Source organism: Poecilia reticulata, linkage group LG1, assembly GCF_000633615.1.
Source record: "Poecilia reticulata strain Guanapo linkage group LG1, Guppy_female_1.0+MT, whole genome shotgun sequence".
Lineage (NCBI taxonomy): Eukaryota > Metazoa > Chordata > Actinopteri > Cyprinodontiformes > Poeciliidae > Poecilia > Poecilia reticulata.
In genome coordinates, this window is record NC_024331.1 from 3,694,166 (window position 1) to 3,718,353 (window position 24,188).

At 38.4% G+C, this 24,188-nt stretch overlaps 1 protein-coding gene across 2 annotated transcripts in view; it reads right to left on the reverse strand.

The window, feature by feature from the left end:
- Positions 1 to 24,188, reverse strand: part of LOC103457085 (protein ELFN1-like) — a 128,053-nt gene that overhangs the window by 69,764 nt on the left and 34,101 nt on the right. For both annotated transcript variants that reach the window (XM_017306031.1, XM_008397060.2), the window contains one exon: positions 8,317 to 8,402. The gene's annotated coding sequence lies outside the window, so the exon portion shown is untranslated. The remainder of the gene's footprint in view (positions 1 to 8,316; positions 8,403 to 24,188) is intronic.

Here is a 24,188-nt window from a genome sequence, read left to right on the forward strand (position 1 = left end):
TATTTAGGATTTAACACCAAAAAAAACAAGATTAGCTACCGCTTCTACTTTACTGAATTACTTAGACATACAAACTGTAGCCCACAAAAAGCGCATTTCATTAAAAAACTAAACAAAAACATCTTATTACTGTCTTACCTTTACTTATCAATGAAATCCACGCATAAGTGGTTTGCATCTTAAGTGTTTGCTGAATTGTGGGTTGACCTTCACCCTTTGACCTGACCTGTTGCTGCCAGAACCACCGCTGCTCTAAATGAACAGTTAGGCAAGACGTGTGAATTTAGCTAGAATTTCAAATTAGCCAATCACCATAATCTCTCTTGTAAACTTAAATTGTCTTTGGAAGCTGGTTTTAGACCACAGGCCTGATGCTGAGATTTCACTCCCCTCAGGTGTGATTTGTGTGAATTTGTAATAAAAATGCGGTTAAAGTGTAATGTAACGTCATGGGAACCATCAGAGTGTGAGGAGAAGTATTTCACAATTTTTAAACACACTTTCTTTCATAACCAGTGTTATTATTCTCCCACACATGTATTCCATTTCCAGCTGTTTAATAATTTAGGGACTTTTCTTGTTACAGTGAATCTGAACACAGAACCGGACATTCATCTGCCTGTGTAAACCTCCTTCTGCTGGACCAGCCGGCAGAGCAGGGCGTGACAGCGGCTCTCTGAAATGTGTGTGAGTGTATGTGTGCGTGCACTCGTGTGTGTGTGTGTGTGTGTGTGCGTGTCCGCGTGTGTGCGTGTGCATTAATGAGCTGTGGCTAAAGTGCTGAGTAAGACTTGCCCTCTCACCCTGTAAGTATGTCACAACCGCTGAGCAAAAAACCCAAGTAAATACGTCTACAAGCGCTGTGTGTGTGTGTGTATCCGTGTGTGTAAGTAAGAACTTGAACACGGTCCTTGGTGTTGGTTCTAATCATCTGCAGATCACATTTATCAGCTAACAGATTTTTTCATCTTTCTTTTCAAATAGGGCTAGAGAACAGAGTGGTAATATTTCTGTTCATCTAAAGTCTGAGGCAGTTTGAAGCATCCTTCTGAGCTGCGCACTTTGGTTTCCATCTGTGTACAAAAAAAAAGTGTGGTTTGAACATTTTTATGCAGAGAAAAGAAGAAAAAATTACTTCCCTGGAACAGACATCATCTGGATGAGGATATATCTGGCTTCAGAATTTGCATTTATTGTTCACAGTTTATTGTGCTTTTAAGATGGCGCGGATTCTTACTTTTTAGCAGTGCGCCGATGCTTGATTGTCCTTCTCATGCTTAGCGACAAGGTCACACCGTCCGTGATTATCAGAAAGAGTTTCACGCTTGGATTCCTTAGACCACAGAACAATTTTCTCCTGCGCTTCACAGCCGTATGTTTGCCGGCAAAGCAGAGGAGGAGTCGCTCTTCCATTTTAAGAAATAGTAATTGATACTTGTTTTGAAATTGTTTTCATGGGGGCTGAAAGAACTAATAGAATGAATCATGATCAATTGATTATTGAAAGAACAACATACTCAATACTCAATAGAAGTGTCAACATTTTAGTCTAGATTTTAGTGCAAAAGTAGCATGCTATTTCTCTTATAATAAAACATTTTGCCCATGTTATGAGTGAAATAATGCTCCGGTGGAACAAGTACTTTTTCATCAATGTCAAGAAATCGATTTAAAACAATCTCCTATATTTTGCTGAAAAGTTACTTTTAAGTTAGTTCTGTCTTATTTCAAGTGTACTAAGATATTTGACCTAAAAACCAGGCTAAAAATATACTTGGTAAGATTTTGCGTTTTTGCAATGTATCATGTTTCAGTTGCATTTGTAAAAAAAAAAAAAAGAAAAAAAAAAAGAAGAAAACTATGTACAACTTTCTTCATGTTCAAAATATGCACCACTTCATGTATCACAAATCACAATAAAAAGCACTGAGGCCTGTGGTTGCAAGGAGACAATATGTGAAAAACCTGGAGAGGTCTTAATACCTCCACATGCATCGGTTGTTTTAATTCGACTTTTGAAAACACATTGTGTGCATGGCCGTAAAAATCATGTGTATGTGCCAACCTCCCACAGCAATGGAGAGCATTTTCTGCACTAATGATAATTCTTCATCATCCGGGTTTCCCTTAGTAGTCACACAGACTGTAGCTGCCAAGGAGGCAATTCCAACCCCTCCCATTGTGGCCCGTTTCATAAATCAAGTAGATTTCAGTGATTCACTTGAGGAAAACACACTCCAGGCAAACACATAGTACCTAGTTAATGGCACAATCAAATAACTGTGTTACCTTCAGTTGTTATAAAAATGCTGTATATCTCACATACATACAACACTTAAAATGATCTTTTTGAAATTCAGCCTTTGTCTCTTTAAGAATCTCCTGCTGTTTCTGAAACTCCGCCTCCAGGAATCATCACAATGTCAAGTGTTTAACAACGTTTTTACCGCCGTTTCATTGAGAAGTAGTTTGTATATATGCAGTTCCACCAGGTGTTTGCTAATTGGTGCTGGCTAGTCTGAAGGAGCTGAGTGGGGGAGTCGCAGGGTAGAGCTGCTCTGTGAACAGCAGCTTCGTCTTCGAAGGCGGGGCTAGGTCCCTCCAGGCATTTGGCACAGGATATTAAAGGATTTCTCGAACATTCATGAAAGAATCTTAGCAAAGCTCCAGGTATGTTAATGATGAGGGAATAACATTATAACATGACGTATAGCTCGAAAATGTTCATTTTACACCATACTGCCCCATTTGACATGTGCCTTTGCACATTAAATCTGTATTTGTCCAAAAAAATATTAAAAATTCACAGACGACTCTTCGAAAATCATGCAGTCGATTTACTTTCACAAAATCCATACCCACTCATATAAACGGAAGGACAAATTAATGTCAATCATTGGTGTCATCTTCCACATCCTGTCGTGGCAGTTATCATATTTCACACACATACACACACATAGCCCGAGAGCGAGTGTGTGCATGCTGACAAATGGTAGTCACTGTTATTACCAAACACACACTCTGGGCACTCAGACATATTTTCACCCAGCCTGGTGATTGACAGACTGTTTTATTTTGTCATCCAGAGAGACGCAGACACATGGATGAAAACCCGTGATCCCGCCTTCTCTGTTCCTAACCCCCGTCCCTCATCTCCTGCTAGTCTCTTTATCCGTATCAGTGCTTTCCTTTCAGCGGTCGGCGTGTGAATGTGTGAACACTCGTCTGCCACAGCTCCCAGCCGCTCATTGATATGTTACATAGCCAGCCAATTAGATGTGGGGAACAGCAGGTGAGCCCTGAGCTCTATCCAATCAATGACCTTAATCCTCCCTAATCAGCCAATTAAGATTCTATTATCGACAGCGGAATTGCACACGTACACAAGAATGCACATATGCGCCGGATATGCAGGAATGAGGCGTTATCCTATAGTTTTTGTGGGGATTTAACATTAAAGTTTCTAAAGACATTCAGTGTTAGATTTTTTAAATAACACACGACAAAGTTTTATTATTTTGTAGCAAATCTATTTGCTTTTAGCAGCACCCGTCTCCTTACTGCTCCCCTGTGGTGGCTGAAGGGTACAGCACCTAAAGTCAGATGAAACTTTAAAGGGGCAGTATCCTGTATATTCCAGGGATGTACTGCCATTTTATGGCACAATCAAGTAACTGTTAGTGTCAGCTGCATTAAAAAAAAGAAAGTTGATTTCATAATTTTATGCCTGGAAATTTGGCCTCTGTCTCTTTAAAAACTCCTCCTCTTTCTGTAGCTCCGCCTTCAGGAAGTTACAGCATTGCCCCTGTATTAACCCTTCAACAACGTTTTCAGATGCGCAGCTCCACCTGGTGCTCACTGGGGAAGAATGCTCTGTGAGGCAGCTGCAGCCCTGAGGAGGAGCTTCGTCCTTGAAGGCGGAGCTAGGTCCACCCAGGCGTTTTTGGTACAGCTGAATGGTTTCCATGGGAGACTCAAGGGTTTCTCAAACACACGTGAAAGAATCAAAGCAACACTTCAGGTATGGTTTTGGTGAGGAAATAACATCATAGCATGATGTAAATCACAACTTTTTTTGGTTTGGCAATTGAAGTGTAAATACGACCACTGAACTTTCCCCCTGTAAACGTCCCACACACAAATGAGCACACCAATTCTTCTGGTTTTATTCTCTTACATCCACTCTAAAATAAAAAGTAACATAATGTGACATAAATTAGCTAAAATGGCATAAACCTTCTAAAATATCTTTAGTCTTATTTGCATTGTTAATGTAACTTTTTTCTGAAGATTTCCTTTTACTAAGTAAAAAAATAACTGAATCAAGGTCAGAAATGAAGGAATCAGGGCTGATTTATTTAAAGGGATTCACTTAAAAAATAAACAACAGGATTATTTATTGTGCTGAGCAGAAAAAGATCCAGCAATCCTAACGGTTAACAAGGACATTTCACTTCCTCTGTTCCGCATCCTCACACGTTACATTGCATACATTAATTCAGATTTACTTTATTGCAGCGTGTCTCAAACAAAGAGAACAACTGTTTGCTCTGAGCAAATAAAAGATGTGCAATGCAGCATTAGAAGGTGTAGAAGCAGGGAGAGAGTGTGAGAATTAAATAAAACCAAAGAAAACCCCATAGCTGCACAGTAACAAGGACATTTCAGTATGCAATGCTAAGTATTAGTAATGAGAATTGCGGTGTTTGTATTTTAGGTATGTCACTTATGCATTTAAAAAGAAGATTCAAGGCGATATTTTTTGCATCAACTAGGAGGCTAACAGTGAATAATTAACATCCTCTGTCATTTACTATTCACCATTATAGTGCTTTAAAGTTGCATTATTTTATTCAGCGTAGTCACTTGTAATTTAAGGGACAATAGTTCATTAATTCAATCCATTTCAAAATTACTTTGATTCCAAACAGAACCAGTGGTACATTGTACAAGCAGACTTATTCAGACTTATTCAGTTATCTCACTGTTCCAGGTGAGGCTTCTGTCTCTAATGAAAAGTTGAGTGCATGCTGAAGCCATATGCAGACTACCCTGATGTTTTGGTGAGTAGTTAGACTGACTTGTAATTGAGGTCAGACTGGGTTCAAATTTCACCTGTAAGTTTGAAACTCAACTACAACTTAGAACTGACCAGTTTCAGGTTCTGTTATTGTCTTTAGGAGACAAGTTAAGTCAAATACACCGTATATATTGGAAGCAATACATGTTAGACTTAGATAAATAGTTTATAATCTCCCTATGATTACTCACGTCACTCATGTAATTCGAATACAAAAATATTCCCATTGCAGTTTTGCAAAATGTATCTATTTCTATACAGCTGAAAAGTCACCTCATTATGGCGCAAAAACGCATACATTTTTTTTTGTTTTTTCAAAATGGCCATGTTGGCCGTTATTGTAACTTTAATTTGTACAGTTCTACAGTGACTGGAAATGCATTTAATGGCATGCTGGGGTACAAAACGTCCCGGGGAAGAGTTCTGAAATACCATAAGAGAGTTAAAAATTCAAAAGGAGTAAAATCACCAGCAACCATTCAAGATACCAACAAGGAACTGCCCTTTTGACCTGACCTAGGAAATAAACCAATGTAGTATCGATAGATTCACAAGTTTTGTAAAAGCATCGACAGAGTAAAGCATAACTTCACTTCCAGAAAGTTCATTTTTACTATAAAATGATCACAAGCTAACGACATCCAACATGTATTGGCCTTTAATCCTCAGTCTTTTCTCAACACACAACACTTTCCATTCATGTCAGTGTCAAAGCCCCCAGTGTGCAAACTGAATCAGTCTTAGTACTGGTTATTCAGTTTGTTCTGTGCTGAATGATGGAGTGTGTGTACAAAAAAGTAATGCAGGATACTAGAGTAACTTCTTACACTGTGCCTAGCTACTTTTCTTAGGTCCACTAGCACAAAAGTCATTGTTGCGACAGAGAAAGGAATTTGTTAGATTAATCGCTGCTGAAAGAAGTAACGGTGGTAGCAATGCCGTTTATTTTAACGATGTTATTCCCATCATTAGCTGTGTTTCCACTACAAATGTGGGCAAAACTTTGTTCATGTTCTGCTAATGTCAAAAAAACACAATTTTGCAACTGCTGTGTTTAAATAAGAAACACAATTAAAATCACATGTGAATATGTTTGCTCACGTAAAAAGTCGTTAAATCGGACATCCTCCAACAACTTCTTGTCGTCTTTTCCGCCAGCAGTAACAGCATCATGAGTCATGTTGATTCGTGACTTGTGTGATGCGAAAACAATGTTTCCATTGCAGTTGCGAGACATCCTAAAGATCGCTTCATTCTAGCACACAAAACTTATCAAAAATGATTTTTTTTTCTACATTGCTGTGTTTCCATTAAGCAAATTTGTTTTCGTCCGATCTGTGCGATTGCGTGGTCGATGGAAACAGCTACTGCTGCTCATCTCTCTCTGTCTGACTACAGCACACAATGTAGACACGCACATTAACCACTGGACCACGGCCAATCACTATTTCTGATTGGTTTAGACCACAATACGGGCCTGATGTTTGTCTGTCGATGAACCACAGGGAGATATCCAGTGTTTAGATGCACTACTGAGAAATTAAGTAGCTTTTTCCAACCAGACTGGTTTCTCTCTAGAGCCCTGGTGTGTGTGTGTATAAAACAGAAACAGTTTAATTAAGTATTTTTTTTCTGATTCTTCTCACAGCTTTATTTTTTGGTTCCCGTCCTTTCCCACAAGGTTCCTGACATCTCTCTTTTCCTCAGAGGAACTACAAAATCTCAAAGATTCTACATCTTTTCACCTTTAACTGTATTCAAGTCTTTCTTGACACGCCACTTTCAACGAGATGTTTGGCATTTTACCATTTTTCTTTACAAGGACAGCTTGGTTCAGTCCTCTGCCTCCTGAACAACAGATTTTGTTTCTCTCTGGACATTGTCCACTTGAGGATTATTTGTCCAGAAATATTGTCTCTCTCCAATTAAAGTTATCATAAAATCCTGTGAAAGGAGATAATTGTCTCTTTTTAAAAGGGACACAGAAAATTCAGATAACGGAAAAGCTCGACTCAATCCAAAGTATTCATGTCTTATTACCGAAATGTTTTGATTTCATTTTGATAACGTAATATTCAACAGGATCACAATTTTTAAAAAGTACATTTTACTCAATAGCAGACTTTTGTGCGCCCAATAAATAAACATGGCTGAATATTTAAAAAATCTTTTTTAGAAAATAGAGAACAATTGATCAAAAAAGTGTAGAACATGTAAATTTTTTAACATAAAAATATATTTCACTAAAATACAGGTTTTAGTTTTAATAGATTAATAAATATACAATCAATACAAATACAGAAATTATAAAGTATGATGCATTTAAAAAATAAAAAAAAGCCATTTGTGGTCCTCAGGTATTTTGAAATTGATGATCACACATGTGAAGCAACGTCTTCACATGTACTTAACTAATATTTATTTCATTCAGTAGATTATGGACTCATAATTTTAAAATATTATGCTTCATTTTATTGTATCATACATTATTCTCTGAAGACTTCATTTAAAATCCTGGAGTTAGCTGACTTTTACAAAATATGGCACTTTATGGCTCCAAATCAAATCGTAGTTTCTTCTCAGTTTCTTCCTGCTGGTGGTTGTTATTTCATTATTTATCCAATTAAAACATGGCTGCTACAAATGACTACAGTACAAAAGGAGAAATGACCAACAGCAGTTTGGTTTTATGGTACAGCAGAGAAACAGATATTCCAACACATTCGCTCCTCATTCAGAATGAAAATGGAGAATTTTAGTTATCTGATGTGCAACAGCTCTCCATCCATCCATTTTCTATACACCCTTGTCCCTTAGTGGGGTCGGGAGGGTTGCTGGTGCCTATCTCCAGCTTACGTTCCAGGTGAGAGGCAGGGAGCACCCTGGACAGGTCGCCAGTCCGTTGCAGGGCAACACAGAGACACACAGGACAAACAACCATGCACACACACACACTCACACCTAGGGACAATTTAGACAGACCAATTAACCTGACAGTCATGTTTTTGGACTGTGGGAGGAAACCGGAGTACCTGGAGAAAACCCACGCATGCACAGGGAGAACATGTAAATTCCATGCAGAAAGACCCGGGCCGGGAATCGAACCCAGAACCTTCTTGCTGCAAGGCAACAGCTCTACCAACTGCGCCACTGTGCGGCCCTGTGCAACAGCTAATGAAAGTTTAACTTTCACAATCGAAAAAGTGCTTAAAAAAATAAAAAATCCATCAACTTACTTTGCTTCTTGCTTTGTTCCGCTGGAATATTGGCGTCGATGAGGAAGTTGAGTTAAGTTGACTGAGGATTGGTCCACTGTGGAATACTGTGGAAAAAAGAACACAAAATATTCACTTAACTTAAACTGGATTATAACTAACTATAAAAATAACAGGTTTATTCCTGCTATCAGATCTAAATCTTGTATCAAACACTGGCCTGTGTGTTGGCATTTCACATGGATGTAAAATTAATAAAATTCATTATTTGAAGGCAAATCTTTAGGTTTTAAATWTTGKKGGGGGGGGGGGGGGAGAATTGAGCTCTAACTTAAAAAAAAGAATTATTTGTCACGTGTCAACAAATTCAGTTTGTCAAACTTTATTTACATTTGTTAAACATAACAGAATAAATTTACTTGGACAAGTTTAATTGATTATTTGTGCTCAGTTAATTCAATATATATCTAAGTCCTTTTCTCAGTGTGATTTTAAGAAAAAACTAAAAAACTTTAAAAACCAAAGCAAAACACGGTAGTCGTTAAAGGTGTCAAATATTCTCTTACCTCTAAAAGTAAGAAGGAAATATTGTTTTTTTTTTCTTTTTTTTCTTTCAACTAGAAGACGTTTCTGTTCTGAGTACTTCTTTACCTCTGCTGAGCTGAAAAAGACCAACCCGCTTTGACTTCGGGTCACAATTATTGCTCCTTTTGTCATCTGGCCAGTCTGTTCACCTTCTCCTTTTCATCCCTCCTCATCACTATAGAGACCATAAGCTCAAAAGAATGAGGGCTCACTTCAATCAAACCATGAGGATTCGCACAGAACGGTCCTTTCACCAGAAACCATTCTGTTCTTTCTCTTTCTTTTAGCCGCAGAAATAAACCGTGAGGGCTTTTGGTCCGCCTTTTGCTCAGAATGGATGAGTTGTGTTGGCAAAGAAGGCGAAACAAGGAGCCTGAGGTAGAGCAGGGAGAAAGGAGAGGTGAGAGGAGAAGGAAGAAGCGAGATCTGTTTCAACCTAAAATAAGGATTTGATTGCAGTTTTGTTGCTCCTTGTCACGCTGCGGTGTGTGTATGTGTGTGTGTGTGTGTGGTGACACACTCAGATCAGAAGCTGGAGATCAGAGATTATTGGCATCACATAAGAGGTGAAACTGGGGCAACAAATTGTCTTCAGTGTGAAAGTGAGAATATACAGCGCCTTACAAAAGTCTTCACACTGTTTAAAGCTGCAGTTTGCAACTTTTCTTTAAAAAAAAGTGGGTTTTTTATATGTATATTTGTTAAAACTGTCACCAGGTCGTGACAGAATAACATGATATTGTTCCTCCACCTCCTCAGCGTGCTTCTATAGCTGTCTGAAGAAATGCACCGCAACTAAAAACAACCAACCAGAGCCAGGAGGAGGGGCTAAGACCCGCCTCCTGGCTGTGATTGGTTGTTTCTAGTTAGCACTGGGAGAAGGCAGGGGATCTTGATTTATTTTTTCAGATTATCTGTCTAATACAAAACTGTCATGACTTGATGATAGTTTCAAAAACTATTAAAAATGTTTTATTTTTTTTAAATAAAAGTTTATTACTGTTTTATAAACAGTAATAAACTGTTTATTACTGTTTATAAAATTTAAAGCAGGTTAAAGTTTTACCTGCTTTAACCACAAACAGCAGGTAAAACGTCTCTATCTGACTGTACTGTAGCAGCACATGGTTGTGAAGTGGAAGGAAAATGAGACATAATTAAAAATGTTCTATTCATGAATAGGCATGAATAGAATAGAATTAAAACTTCAAGGGAATTGAAACTTTGGGGTTTTGAATGAGCAGGTGAAACTATATTTCATAAGATAATCTCATTTTCTTACATAAAGTCTTCATAAAATGCAACACATATGACAACCCTGCAAAAAATGCAAATGCTAAGATAGGAGCACACGCATGGACACGCTTGCTGAGCATGGTGAATCTGCAGCATGCCTCGTTTCCATGGGACCTGAATATTTTGGGATGTGGACGAGCACAAGCAGGACAGATGTGGTGCAGTTGTGTTTCAAGGTTCCTACTATTATTCCTACAGATTAAAAATGTGCATAATGTGTTCCCTCACTCCAAATACTGCATCCAGCAAAATTAAAAGTCAGATAAGTGAGATGGTTCACTTTTTTTATATTGTTTCAAGGTCAATTAGGTAAGGAATAAGAGAGCTAGTCGGGTTTTTTTTTTTTGTAGCAGATTTTTTTTGCAAAACATTCTCAGAAAGCAACAAAAGTCAAAATGTTGCATTTGTAAGTATACTTTTCCTAAGAGTTCTTAGAAAAATATTCAAACAACCAATGTTGGACATAAAAAAGAAAGAAACCTGAGAAAACATTAATAACACGATAACAGACATTCTGGACTTCTATGTGGTTTGTTTTTGGTGACATCTAGGTGAGTGTTATTCAGTCTTATCTGCACTTGTGCTGCAGCCCAACAAACAGAAACAAAAACTGAAGTTATCTTTGAACCCAAAGAGGAATAATATAGAATCAACACAGGTTCACTTTTTACAGATACATCTGGATGTAGTGAGGAACTCAGACCTGGACCTTTAGAGCCAATTAAAGACGGTTACAAAGTCAGCCTTCTGTCACCTGACTAATGTTCCAGCAAGATCTAGGCAATTTTTACGCCGTTAGTTGAATTCAAAACCTTTTTTTTGTGGTAGAATACAGTTTACAGCCACAATCTTTACTTATGGTTCATAACAAATAGCTAAAACTATTCGAAAACTGGTGGAACAAACAAGAGTCACGGAGATATAGAAAGAACTTGAAGACAGTGAACTGTACACTTAAAAAAAACAGTCTGAACTTGAACGGCAAAAGGTGAGTTGTACATTTTTAGGGGTGGTTGATCACAGTTATGTATGACAGCTCTGTGCTACGAGCCAAACGCTGAGATCACAGTTGTTCACAACAGATGCTGCCCAAGAAAGAATAAAAATATAAGGCAAAAGTTTAAAACTGTCTTACATCTTCCATAGTTCCTGGACGTTCTTCCAGAATATTTAGAGAGATGAAAATGCGTTTGTGCTCTTGGCTCCTGTACTTGTAACTAAATCATTGAGAATTGTCCAATGGCTGAAGCTGCACAAAAGATCACAAGCATCACAGAAGTCTACTTGGCCTGTTTTTTGCACCTTTTCTTGTTTTTTTGAGAGTGTCTTTAAGGAGCTCTGTCAAGGGACCAAACATCTATTTCCAAACTTTTTGATGGACCCATTCATCATCCAACAGCCCTTCAGGAGAGACTGCAGTAAAAACTGGTTACGCTGACCAGCAACAACTGTCGTCAAGCACTTCCTATGGCCAAAACTGACTCCTTTACAGTGCTGTGAAATAACTGTTTTTAAATGTGGATGGCATTTTTAGAGTCCCACCACAGCATATCAGTCAGATTCAGGATTTGACTAGGCCACTTCATAGTCTTTGTTTTACTTGCTCTTGCTCTTTGAATTACTGCCCTGTTGCCTAATACAAAGTTCACTAGACCTTAAGGTCACAAACTAAAGACCAGGATTTCTCCTTAGGATGTTTTTGTAGTGAGGAGAGTTCCTGGTTCCAGTCACCCAGCAACAGACCATCACACTACCACTACCATGTTTTACTGTTGGTTCAGACCGACAGTAAAATAGTTTTTCTGAAACGTGCTGGTTTTACACCTGTGGCAAAAAGATGTACACTTTAGAAAAACATCTACTTTTGTCTCATTATTTAAGAGAATATTTTCCCAGAAGTCTTGGGGATCTTTATTATCAGTAACATCGACTTTTTTGAGCTTCACATGTTATAATGTTATTCACTCATCAGAAACTGGAGTGTTGCTTTGATTCTCTCATGCATGTTTGAGAAATCCTTTAATCTCCCATAGCAACCACTCATCTGTGCAAGACATCTGGGTGGACCTAGCTCCACCTTTGAGAACGAAGCTGCTCCTCAGAGCTGCAGCTTCCAAGCTTCTACCTCACAGAGCAGCCAGCCCCGTGACTCCCTCACTCAGCTCCTTCAGACTAGCCAGCCGCAATTAGCAAACACCTGGTGGAACTATGTGTATGCTGAGCTCATTATACAAGCTGCTTCTCAGTAGAATAATGGTAGTAACTTTGCTAAAGGGTTAATAGAGGAGCCATGTTGTGATGAATCCCTGAAGGTGGAGTTTCATGAAGAGCAAGAGTCTCTTAAAGAGACAGAAGTCCAATTTCAAGGCGTTAAATTACAAAGTAAAATTTATTTTAAGTTATATTTGGTATGTACAGCATTCTTATAACAACTGACTATTACATAGTTACTTGATTGTGTTGCAAAACAGCACTATGTGCCTGGAAAACACATAATACTGCCCCTTTAAAGTCTGACTCTACTGTTAAATGTTGTTACTCAAATCAACAATTATCAGGCAAACCTATATTTTTCCTATTTGTTTATCAATTCTCTGAAAAATGGATCCTCAGTTTTCTGCTGCTAGGTGTCACAAGTTGCACCCAGTGTGATCTTCTGCTGCTGTAGTCCATCTTGATTTGTTCTTCAGAGATCATACTAAGCATACACCCTGGATGTAGAGAGCGGCTTAGTGACTTATTCTATTTCTCTAATTGCTGTCAGGAAAATAATTTACATATCAAGGCCAACATACTGAATCTTAAAAGGATTTTTTTAAGTAAAACGGCATGTTTTGTTTTATACAGAAGTAAAGAGGCCGCCTCAGGGTTGGACTCATTTGATAACGAGCTTTTAACAGCATGTTATTTTAAAGTCAAAATGCGGTGCTATTATGCAAATTGAAACTTTCTGATATGTTCTTTTTTTTTTTCTTTTTTTTTTTTACAAAATAGCTTGTTTGTGGGTAACACAGCAATTTACTGCTCCCGTTAGGTTGAACATTACTGCTAAATCATGACGGCAAGCCAAACAAAAACACCTCTACCGGGGCTTTATTTCCGTGCTTGCTGTAGGTTCCCATGTGCGTGCGGCTGTGGGTGAGTTTTGTTTTTATTCTTGCTGAACTGCAGCGATAATGGTTTGCTCTAGGCTGTTAGTGATGCTCAGCTGCTCCTCAAATTCCAGACAAAGGCTGGAAATTCAATCAGACTCTAGGCAAAACAATAAAGTCGGGGAGGATAGTACATTAGTGAAGAAGTGATATACTTGGAAGGTTTTAACGCAAAATGTGTTTCAAAGGAGTTTTGTCCCATGGAAAATTGCTTTCCGAGTTGTATTGCAGAGGAAATGTCATTGCCGGTTGATTTGTGTTCAGCCAGTTGTTTTTGTTTTGTTTTGTTTTTTCAGTACCAACACAACAGATGAAGGGTGGTTAATGTCTGAATGTGTCCAAAAACATGTCCTCTTTAAGTTAGATCACTTTTTGGATATTAGACTATCTTCATCAAAAATCTGACGGGCAATTTGTTTATTTTTAGTTAAGGGTATTGTGGTGACTTTTAACATTTTCCTATTTCACACTGAACTTTCAACATGGTAGGCAATAATTTTAGACATCTCTGTTTCAGACTGCGGAGAAAATAGAACGATCAAATGCAAGCTGGACTGTTCTGTCCTCAAATTACAATTTAAAGCACTACGTCAGATTTAGGAAACCTTCCTTTCCTTTTTTTGAAAAGAAATATTGACTATTTTTAATGCATATTAGCATTAGGATCAACTACAAATTCAATAGCATGAAGACAAAATAGTATCCAGACAGACTTGGAGTGGAATATTCTAGAACTGATTACAGATTGTTTTAAAACAGAGTTTTGCATTTGTTGAAGTAAACAATTTCCTTTTTTTAAATAATTTTTTAAATAGTATGATATTGTGTACCTGTCACCTTGTGAACTGCATGTACAGACATGTTGCCACGTGACAAGAGCCTAACCAACTGCTTTGGTTTTAGCTGTCAAGTTGTCAACACAATGCGCTAAAACCTAAATTTATGCGTGATATATAAAAGAAAAAGGGATGCATGCTTTGATATTAGTTTTCAACACTGCAAAAACTAGATAACAAGGTCATGATAAAGTTTTAATGAAAAAAACATAGCAAGGGAGAGGGAACCAGGTCAGCTAGGCTAGCTTAACTTTCACAATGTGATGTGGAATTCGGTGTGTTTCTGTTTAGTTATAAAAAAAGATGACCCAAACACAAAGAAAAAGGAGCAGGAGTGATTTCGATTTGTTCTTAAATATTTTTTCTGCATTATTTTTCTGTTTGCTGTGGCACATTGCACTAAATTAATAATACCTTCGTCTTCAGGTTTCATTTTAATGGAATTGGTCTACAGCGACAGCGTGGCTATGGATATCTTTTTGCCCTTCAGCGTTGTGCGCAAGCTCAAAATTTATGGATTTAAACAATACCATAAAGTAGTTACATTCCAAGCTTTCTACATCATTCATGGTTGTAGACTTTTCCATATTCACACCAACAATAGTGAGGAACAAACGGCAAATGGAGACGCACTCAACCAGACGTTAACTGGCCAAAGTAAGACGTCACAATTTAATTGATTTAAAGGGAAACCTAATTTTTTTTTTTCTCTAAATGGAGGAAAGTAAAGCAATAATGAACAGCCCCTGCAGACCCTTGCTATGATGCTCTTCATATTTAGGTTGGGTTTTGCACTCCCAAATCTGACATGTGCTTAGAAACAAAAGGAACCAAAACGCCATCTGATTGGATCAAGTCATGGAGACAAAATCTCATATTTTATTTCTGTGGATGCTCACAAAACAGTATGAGCAGTGCATGCCTTGCAGCTCAGCCATGACACATGAGAAGAAAAACACTTTGCTTTCACTCAGACAACATGCACATCTGCTGCTCAAACCTTCAGCCTTTTAAGAACGGCATATGGACAAGCTCGCAGTCTCGCTGAGAACTCCCCCAGCAGCATCATTTAGGTCTGCTGATGCAAGGCATAAGGGACAAGTGGTGCACAACATGAGGAGTGGATGCCTGTTGCCTTTCAGCCTGTGGCAATACATTAAATATGTAAAGTCATTTGGCCCAACATCACTCTAGGGTGCCAATACTGGAACAAGCAGAGAGACGGCTGTAATAATTCTTCCCTTCCACAGTAGTAAAGCTGACTGCAAGATGATTTAGACGTTACTGCGGCTGCCCATACTACACTGAAGTGAGTTAGAAATAAGGATACTATTAAAGCTGCAAGCAGCATCCACCGGCCTGCGCAACACACCAGCAGTTAACCGCTAGGTGGCGCATTTGGCGAACGTATCAAATCGTATCGTATGAGTCCAGCAGCAAGTTTTAAACGGCAGTATTATGTAAATTCAACTTTTTGAGCTTTGCATCCATGTTATAATGTTATTCCCTCATCAAAAACATACATGGAGTCTTGCCTTCATTCCATCATGCATGATTTGAGAAGTCCTTTAATCTCCCATGGCAACCATCAAAATCAAAAGCAACGTTATAAAAAGCAAAATGCTTTGGATAACTTTTGATCTACAGTGCCGTGAGGCCATGCTGAAGGATTTTTGAAGTCTGTAGGTCAAAAACTGTAGGAGGACTTTGTACACGTACGTGTTTAACGAAGACAAAATGGCGGCTTTGATCCAACATGGTGGACTTCCTGTGAGGTATGGACCGTGGTTTCAAGAGACATTTTTAATTACATATGTATTCCAAATGTAGGGCAAGGCATGTCTTGGGGTTGATTTAAAAAAAAGTTTCTAGGGGACACTGTGGAGAAATTAGGCCACACCCATCAAAAATAATTTGAATTCTTTTTTGGGGGGGTTTTGAGATCAATCATTTTACAATTTGGTGCAGATCGGATAATATATGTAGAATTGAGAGCCAAGCATATGGAAACGACATGAGGCTGAACTTTGCCACACCGTCCAGCTAAATGCCTCTGGGCCTAATCTTCTAAAGGTCTAAGCTACTTTCATAAATATGATCCTCAGTCCACAGTGTTTAGTCTCAAGCAATTTGTCAAAACAAACATGAATAACATGAATATGCATAATCTAAATACACACACGGTTGAATCTACTGTTATCATCCTAGGAGAAGAAAATCCCTACCAACGGCATCTGAGGAAATGAGTTGGGTCACCTGGGCACAACACGAGGGATTTTTTTATTAAACAAACATAATATGAAAATCTTCAGTAGCAGTTGAGTGACCTAAATCTTTTCCCTACTATTTTTTTTCCTGAGCCTTAAAGGAGATTTCAAAAAGCCACTGTCAGACTCAGCTGTAGCTGAGAGGTTTGTGGGTAAAGTGTGACATCCATTTTTGATTCAGTTCAAGCAGGTTGGAGACGGAAAAAGAGGGAAAATGATCAAATCAGGGGGGGGAAAAATATTTGATTTAAAGCTGCAGTAGGTAACTTTTACAAAAATAAGTTTTTTCCACAATTTTGTGACAGTAAAATATGAAATTGATAAAATGTGGAAAAAAAGCTCCTCTGCCTCTTTCCAGTGTTAAAATGCACCACTGCCTGTTAAAAACGACCAATCAGAGCCAGGAGGAGGGTCTTAGCGCTGTCATTCAATATAAAGGAAAATAATTTATGCGCTGTTATTGATGTCTGTGCTAACTAGCCTTAGCATTCGTGGCAGAATGTGGTGAACCAGCTGTAGCTTAGCAATAAGCAAGCGGAGGTGAGAACGAGAGTGATTGACAGCGCTAAGCCCCTCCTCCTGGCTCTGCTTGGTTGTTTCTGACTGAGCGATGTATTTTTGCAGGTAGTACTGGGAGAAAGCAGAGATTTTTTTTTTTTCACCAATCTGTCTTATATGATACTCCCACAAAATTATGATAATTTTAACAAATATGTAAAAAAAAAAAAAAAAGAAAAAAAACTTACATACTGCAGCTTTGAGGAAAGGGGAAAAAGTGAATAAAAGATAGAGAGTAACATCTAAAAACTAGGGGCATTCTGGTCAATGCTGCCCCAAAATATGGCTGTACTGTATTTCACCAACAACAGATCTCATAAGGTTTGATCTCATGACAAACCTTACTGGAAGCACTCTGCCCCCTGTCTCACCCAGCTTATCACACAGTCACACTGGTGTTGACTCACACTTGACACATATACACAACACAAGGACATCCATCAGGCTGACAATGAGTGAGGTGGCTGCGAGCTGGCCGGGTGATAGGTGGGGGTGACAGATGCTGCTGTCATAACGGGCGACAGAATGATATCAAACTTCCTCGTTATCAAATCCACCGACCTCCCATATCCGTTTTATCACACTTCACTTTCTTTCCCACAATGCCGGTGACCGTCACCATGTCACATGAAGAATATTATATCTCCATCTTATGTATTTGGTTTTAGTTGCTAAAACTGAAATTCTGTAGTAACTTGTGTGGGGATTGAGGATCCAAAATCATCAATCCATTACACTGAGTCTATATGTAAATAAAAAACAGAGATGTGCTGATTGTGTTCACACTTATTATTACCATCTTATTACTGAAGCTTCTCATCCCTAATTGGCACACAGAGCAGAGGAATCAGAGAATTTGGTCGAGACAGATGGATTCAATTTAAACAGTGACGACAGGCAAAATAAAAAATATAAAAAGGAGAGACAGGGGAACATGAAAGATGACATATTCATCAGCTCCACTAATTTGACATAATAGAGCAATGAAATATAATTATACAGACAAAAGACCAACAGATAGTTGATGTCCTTTCCTGAACTTTTTGATATATGGAGTTGTATCTCTAGGCTGTAGGCTCCATTTCTGACTCCTAAACCTAAAAGGTCACGTTTCAGCTTCAGAAACGCTTTATACTCTATATAACTGTTCTGTTTGGCATACATTTTTGTTTTCTAATGTGTTTTCTGTGTCTGGAGTATATAAAGCACTGAAAGGTCTGGACGTTAGGAAAACGGCTGGTGCAGATGAGCATGACTCCCTGGTTTTGTAAAGCTAGCAGCAAAGACATTATCTTAGAAGTTTGAGTACAAATAAACATTTTCAATGTCAGGAAACCTTCTTTTGCACTTCTGACTTTGAACTGAAGTAAAGATTTATAGGCCAATTTATAAATTATGTATTTTGACAAAAATTTTTTTTGAAAAATTGGTTTGTAATCAATTTAAATGAAATCATATATTAACTGATTTCTAGTCTGATTTTAGAAAAAGGCCTCACACTGTCACAGCCACTTTGAAAGTTGTTAATGATTTTATTAATGCTTTTGAGTCCAAACAATGTTGTGTTGCTCTACTTATTGAACCTTCTAACCCTTTTGACACAGACGCTGATTAAGACTTTGTTTTATATAGGAATATGGTTTGCTGATTATTTTCAAGTAGATCTCAGTGTGAGGAGCTTTCTGGTGCGGTCTCACCGCATATTATGCTATTAATCACTGCTCTCCTTATCTTGCGCAGGTCTTTTTAGTTTTCACAACTAGCTCTTAGCTAGTTCCCACATGCCATCTCAGCTCTTACGTTCGGGAGTTTGTCACCATCTTGACAGAACGGAAGCAGCTTTCCACTTCACTGGTCTCGTGTAAGAGAACTGACATATTCACATACCGTTGGATTCAAGGGTGTAAAAACGAAGCCGAAGTTTTTGTTGCATCCCTTAAAGGTTAGCAAACTTAGCTACAAAACATTGAGCATTGAGTGCTGCTAGCTACCTAGCTAGCATCCAAAGGAAGCACGAGTCGTCCAATACGGCTCTGATCGCTCCATTAGCAGCAAGGACATTTTCAAATGTTTCTAGAAAAAACCCAAAGCTAACACTGTCAGTCAGTCAATAAATGTACATTGTAGGCAGACCTGCAGATTTCTATGATGGATCCATTTTCACAGTAAACTTTAACTTGAGCAACTTTTACTTGTAGTTGAGTAAGATTTGACCTTGAGAATCAGTCCTAGAGTTGAGTACTTTGTCCATTATTTGTCATAGCACTTCATATTCTCCTGTATGTCAACAATTGTGCTGTTTTTTTTACATTACTCTTAATACCTAATTGCACTTGACATGTAAAATTACAGTTTTGTTTGAAGTGATTTCAGTTTTCAGACCTTTTGGCTGAGTCACCCCTGTAGAAGAGACCTTTCTCTCAACGGTTAATAAGGTAAAATAACATAAAAAATCTATGCTAATAAGCAACAATGTTCACCATACGGTCCTCTTCAGGAAAAAGAAAAATCATTGTATTTTCAGTCTCATTTTGTCCTTCAAACATGAAATGTTGCCTTCAAACTCCCCGCTGCAGCCACGATGCCACTGTGGTGTCAGCTGTGTGGAAGCAAGCTGATAAAAATCAACTGCAAAAAAAATACCAAAAAAAAAACCACAAAGCTGTGTACTGGGTCCTACTTTAGTAATTGATTAAAGCTTGAATTTGATAAAAGGAATTTTTCATGGCCTTGCAGCGAGTGAGGAACGGGAGAGAGAGAGCTGCAGATCAATGCTGGAGCCTTAACGAAATGACGCCAGCGTTTTTCGTCACGAAGCAGCCCGCAGATTGCTGTCGAGATACTCGGACCAACCCGATAAGATGCGACACGCGGGCCCCCAAATGTCCAGAAATCCAGCTGTAAATTCCTGCTCAACATTTAGGAATCTCTTTTTTTTTTAAGGCTCAAGGCCGCCTGTAGGTATTATTACTTCCTCTTCCGCTGAAGAGGTGGTTTGACTACCATCAGTTGTTGCTTTAAACCCTCCCTCTCTGTTCTATATCTCCAGCTAAGCTGCCATTTCCACATTGCCGAAGGACCTGTGTCACAGATGCAAGGAGCATGTAAATTTGAGGAGGTTTTAATAAGAGCCTTAATCTCATTTCATCCTATCACATAGGCAGAAAAATAGTTAGAAGCCAGAGATTAAGAGACCTGCAGGCTGATAGTCACATCAAAGGCTGATCACTCTTACATCTTTTCCCCCTTCTCTTTCTCTTTTCCACTCTCTTGTTCTTCCCGGCTCGCTGCGACTCTCGCTGCCTTCCCCTCTATGAATGCGTGGGTGCAGCTGGTTCCTATGGTAATGCCAGTCTGTCTACGCTCGACCCCGATGTCACCTCTTTCACAATATCTGCACTTCATTAATTATGAACACATATGGACACAGACGGGGGGCATTGTCTTTATTTATCAGAGCTGAACGTTCTCCTATTTGATCCGTGGTAAAGGGCGCAGAATGCGAGTACATTTTTTTATTTATTTATTTTTTTTGAAGATTGCGATTTCAGATTACCCGTCCAGGCTTGTGACTACGTTGGGAGAGCTCTTCCGCACTCCAACGTCTTGGCACTGCAGTGAGGCTGATAAGAGAAATATTCTTAGATGATAATTAAAGCAGGTATTTATGATCTGCACATCAGGGTTACAGATAATTAGCGATGATGTGGCAAACTGTTTATCCCTCTGGGGGTCTCTTGTCTCTGCCCTGTGGAGACAGAGCAGTGGCCTCATTTACAGAGTCTGATTCCAACGCAGACGTTTCGCCTGACTGTTGATCGCTTTGATTCCACAACCAAGTAAGAGACAACACGGGGGGCCTGGTCTACGAAGACTCCAAATAAGGAGCACTAAACTGCATGAAAAACCCCCAAAAAACATTAAGTGAACTAGTTGTGTGGTAATGCATGTTCTGCTTGTGATCCAACACCAAGTGAACACTGGGCCGGTATCACCAATAACACTGATCCTTTTTATTAAAGTTTGATACATATACACGTTGCATGATATTAACATCCAGAATTTTTGCACTGTGCACAACTCTGGAGAGCAGAAAGACGATTCTTTTGCTTGCCATCTATAACCGCGCCGCTGCTGTAGAACAATTCTGCTAGCAAAATGAAAGCTGGAGGTATTATTGATTTAGCGCAGGTAAAATATCACAGACAAATTGTTGAAGAACAACACAAAACCATTCTGTTTGCTTTTTCGTATTTTTTCCCCGCTCTCTCTGTGCCGGCTACGCTACACACATACCTGTTGCCATAACAACTGACAGACAACAGCTCTGCATCAGGATTCGATACCAATACCAAGATTTACTGAATTGCATTGCATCGTGTTGAGGCTTTGCATTAGCATATGCTCTTCCCAGTACTTTGCTCTTTCTGATGGTCAAATGCAGCTTTGGAGAACATGGAGAGACCACTGCACTGAACTCTTCCTGAGTTCAAACATCAGTATTGTTGTTTCTAAATGAATACAAACTTGTTTTCTTTGCATTATTTGAGGTCTGAAAGCACTGCATCTTTTTTGTTATTTTGACCATTTCTCATTTTCTTTGCAAATAAATTCAACATTTTTGCGTGGAGTTTCTGAGACGTGTCAGTAGTTCATAGAATAAAAGAAAAATGTTCATTTTACTCAAACATTTACTTAGAAAGAATAAAATCAGAGAAATTGATCATTCTGCAGTGGTATCTTCATTTACCTACATGTATCTATTGAAATAGCTTCGATGTTGAGTTGGAGGATGAAATTTTTTGCACACTGGACACAGGAAGTAGAAGCGCCGGTCCAGTCAAAGTTTTGAAATCGGGGAACATTTCTTCAACTGAAGTTATGAGTAGAGAGAAAAAAGAAAAGAGAGTTAAAAACATAATCAGAGACCAAACTCAGCCACAGCACTCTGTGTTCTCACTTCTGCCTCCCGGCAGATATTACAGAAGTGTAAAAGCGAGGACTAGCAGACTGAAAAACAGTTTTTGCCCCAAGGCTACCAGGATTTTTAAAGTCAGCGTGATTTAAGCTTTTTGTGTAGTTTTAATGCATATGACGAAAGTGTTTTTTTTTTTATTATTATTTTATTATTCTTAATTTATGTGGCATTTTAAATGGTACTGAAAGGAGCTCTTGAAGTACAAACTTCATATCCCAGTTTTTTTCGAAGCGAATGATAACAGTTATTTCTATTTCAAGGACACGTTGTGACAGGAAGAACACCGGACGACATGAGGATGAGAACGAAATGAGGCGATTTTTGACACGCAACTGCGACAATGAGAACAAATTTCGACATGTAAAGGCCTTTAGGTGTTGTGACCTTTGAACAACACTGCCTGTTAAAAAATATAAACCATGAAAGGTGTTGGAACACATTCATATGCAGACAGAATTAAATGAATTAAAAGCCAAACAATTTCAGCCTGAATGAGGGGGGGGGAGACAACAAATTAACTGATTAGCAGAATAATTTTATCTGAATGAAATGTTTTGTTGTAGTAAAACAGTTTTCTCTAAAAAGAAGTCTGAGTCTGTGTTTATTTATAGTTGGAGTCTCAAGTCCCTTAAGTAATCAGAATGGCTGAGTGATTTATTGGATCCGGTTAACATCATTATTCACCAGAGCACCCATGGTTCAGCCATACACTCGGATATTAATGCAAATTTCATTTCCAAGATTCTCCAGGCATAGAGCATTTGATCTGAGCAGAAAACATGTCCAAACAAACAGCAGCTGCTTCTGGTCGACTTTTAATCCGGCATGAGATAATGGGCTGTTACGCGAGTAGCGCTTGAGCATGGGGAGACGCATTTATTTAAAAAAATAAATAAATGAAAAAGCTAATATTTTACTGCCTAACAATGCCAGCTTTCAGAGTTCTTGGTGAGAATAAAAGGGCAAAAGCAAAAAACAAACACCAAAAGTTCAATGGAAAAAGTCAAAATTCAAGCAAGCGGAGCAGCTTCTGCTGTTCTGTTTACAGTTAGATTGAAATTCAGCCACCAGATCAACAGAGAAAACATACTATACATGCAGTCAATAGTTTTAGGGAGTTTTGAAGAAAGAAAATATTTAATGCTTTATGCGGCTTTCACAAATTACTCCAAAATCTGAACCACCATCTGCTTTCTATAAACAAATTAGTCCTTGGTCTTTAACTTTACCTCATTTGACAGAGAAAATACAATGTACAAAGCCATCCAAGCTCTTATTTTATTAGTCAATGGGTATGTTTTTTTGTTGTTGTTTTTTTTTTCATTTTTAATATGTGAATCAGATGTGATGTTGATAGGATCCGCTCAGAGGATACAATTTTCAATAAATTCACTAGAATATGACGTCTGTCTGCTACAGGAAGAACAGCAGAAAACATTACAGGCTGTGACTTTACAAAACCTTCCCTCAAAACAATTCCAAGAATATTAATTTAGCTGGTTAAAGGTCGGGTTCCAGTCAGTGTTATTCTCAAAGTAAATACATTGTGAAAAAAACAACTTCTTTTTAACTGGATGTTTACTAGGAACCAGACAGCAGACGTTCAGTTTCTCTCTGGTTGCCACTGATTCTCCACGAGTCACAAAATCATTTCTCTCTGCTGTTCGTTATTCCTTTGTAAGTCTCTGTCCTGCCAAGTGGTTGGGCTTTGTGGTTTTTTGTTGTTTTTTTAGTCTAACTAGTAATAACTCCTGTCTCTAATGTCTTTACTCAGCTGTGGGAAAATGTTTAGGTTTCAGACAATCTACATGTCTGATGCGAGTTGGTGGAAAGAACAGAAAGGGTCACAAATTGGGCCCCTTGTTGTGTGCAGCAGTAAAATACCGGAGGTGGAGAGAAATGTCACATCCTACCTAAAAGGCTCTAAATTAACAGCCACCAGGGATTCAAACGCCTTCAAACTCAACATTTTGAGTTAGTATTTTTGTAATGTGTTTATTTTGCTTTGTGATGCAGAGACCAAATGATCTAAAACAAACTCATGTCATTTTGTACTCTGAGAATTTTTCAAAATAAGTAAAATATTTTATGCTTTTTCATTGATATGTTTCCTGAACTGTACTTTGTTCATTGTTTTATATTTTTAATCAAAGTGTGTAGCTCTCAAATCCTGCCTGAGCACGTCTTACCGGCTCCCAACTGCTGAGATGGTTTGTAAAAC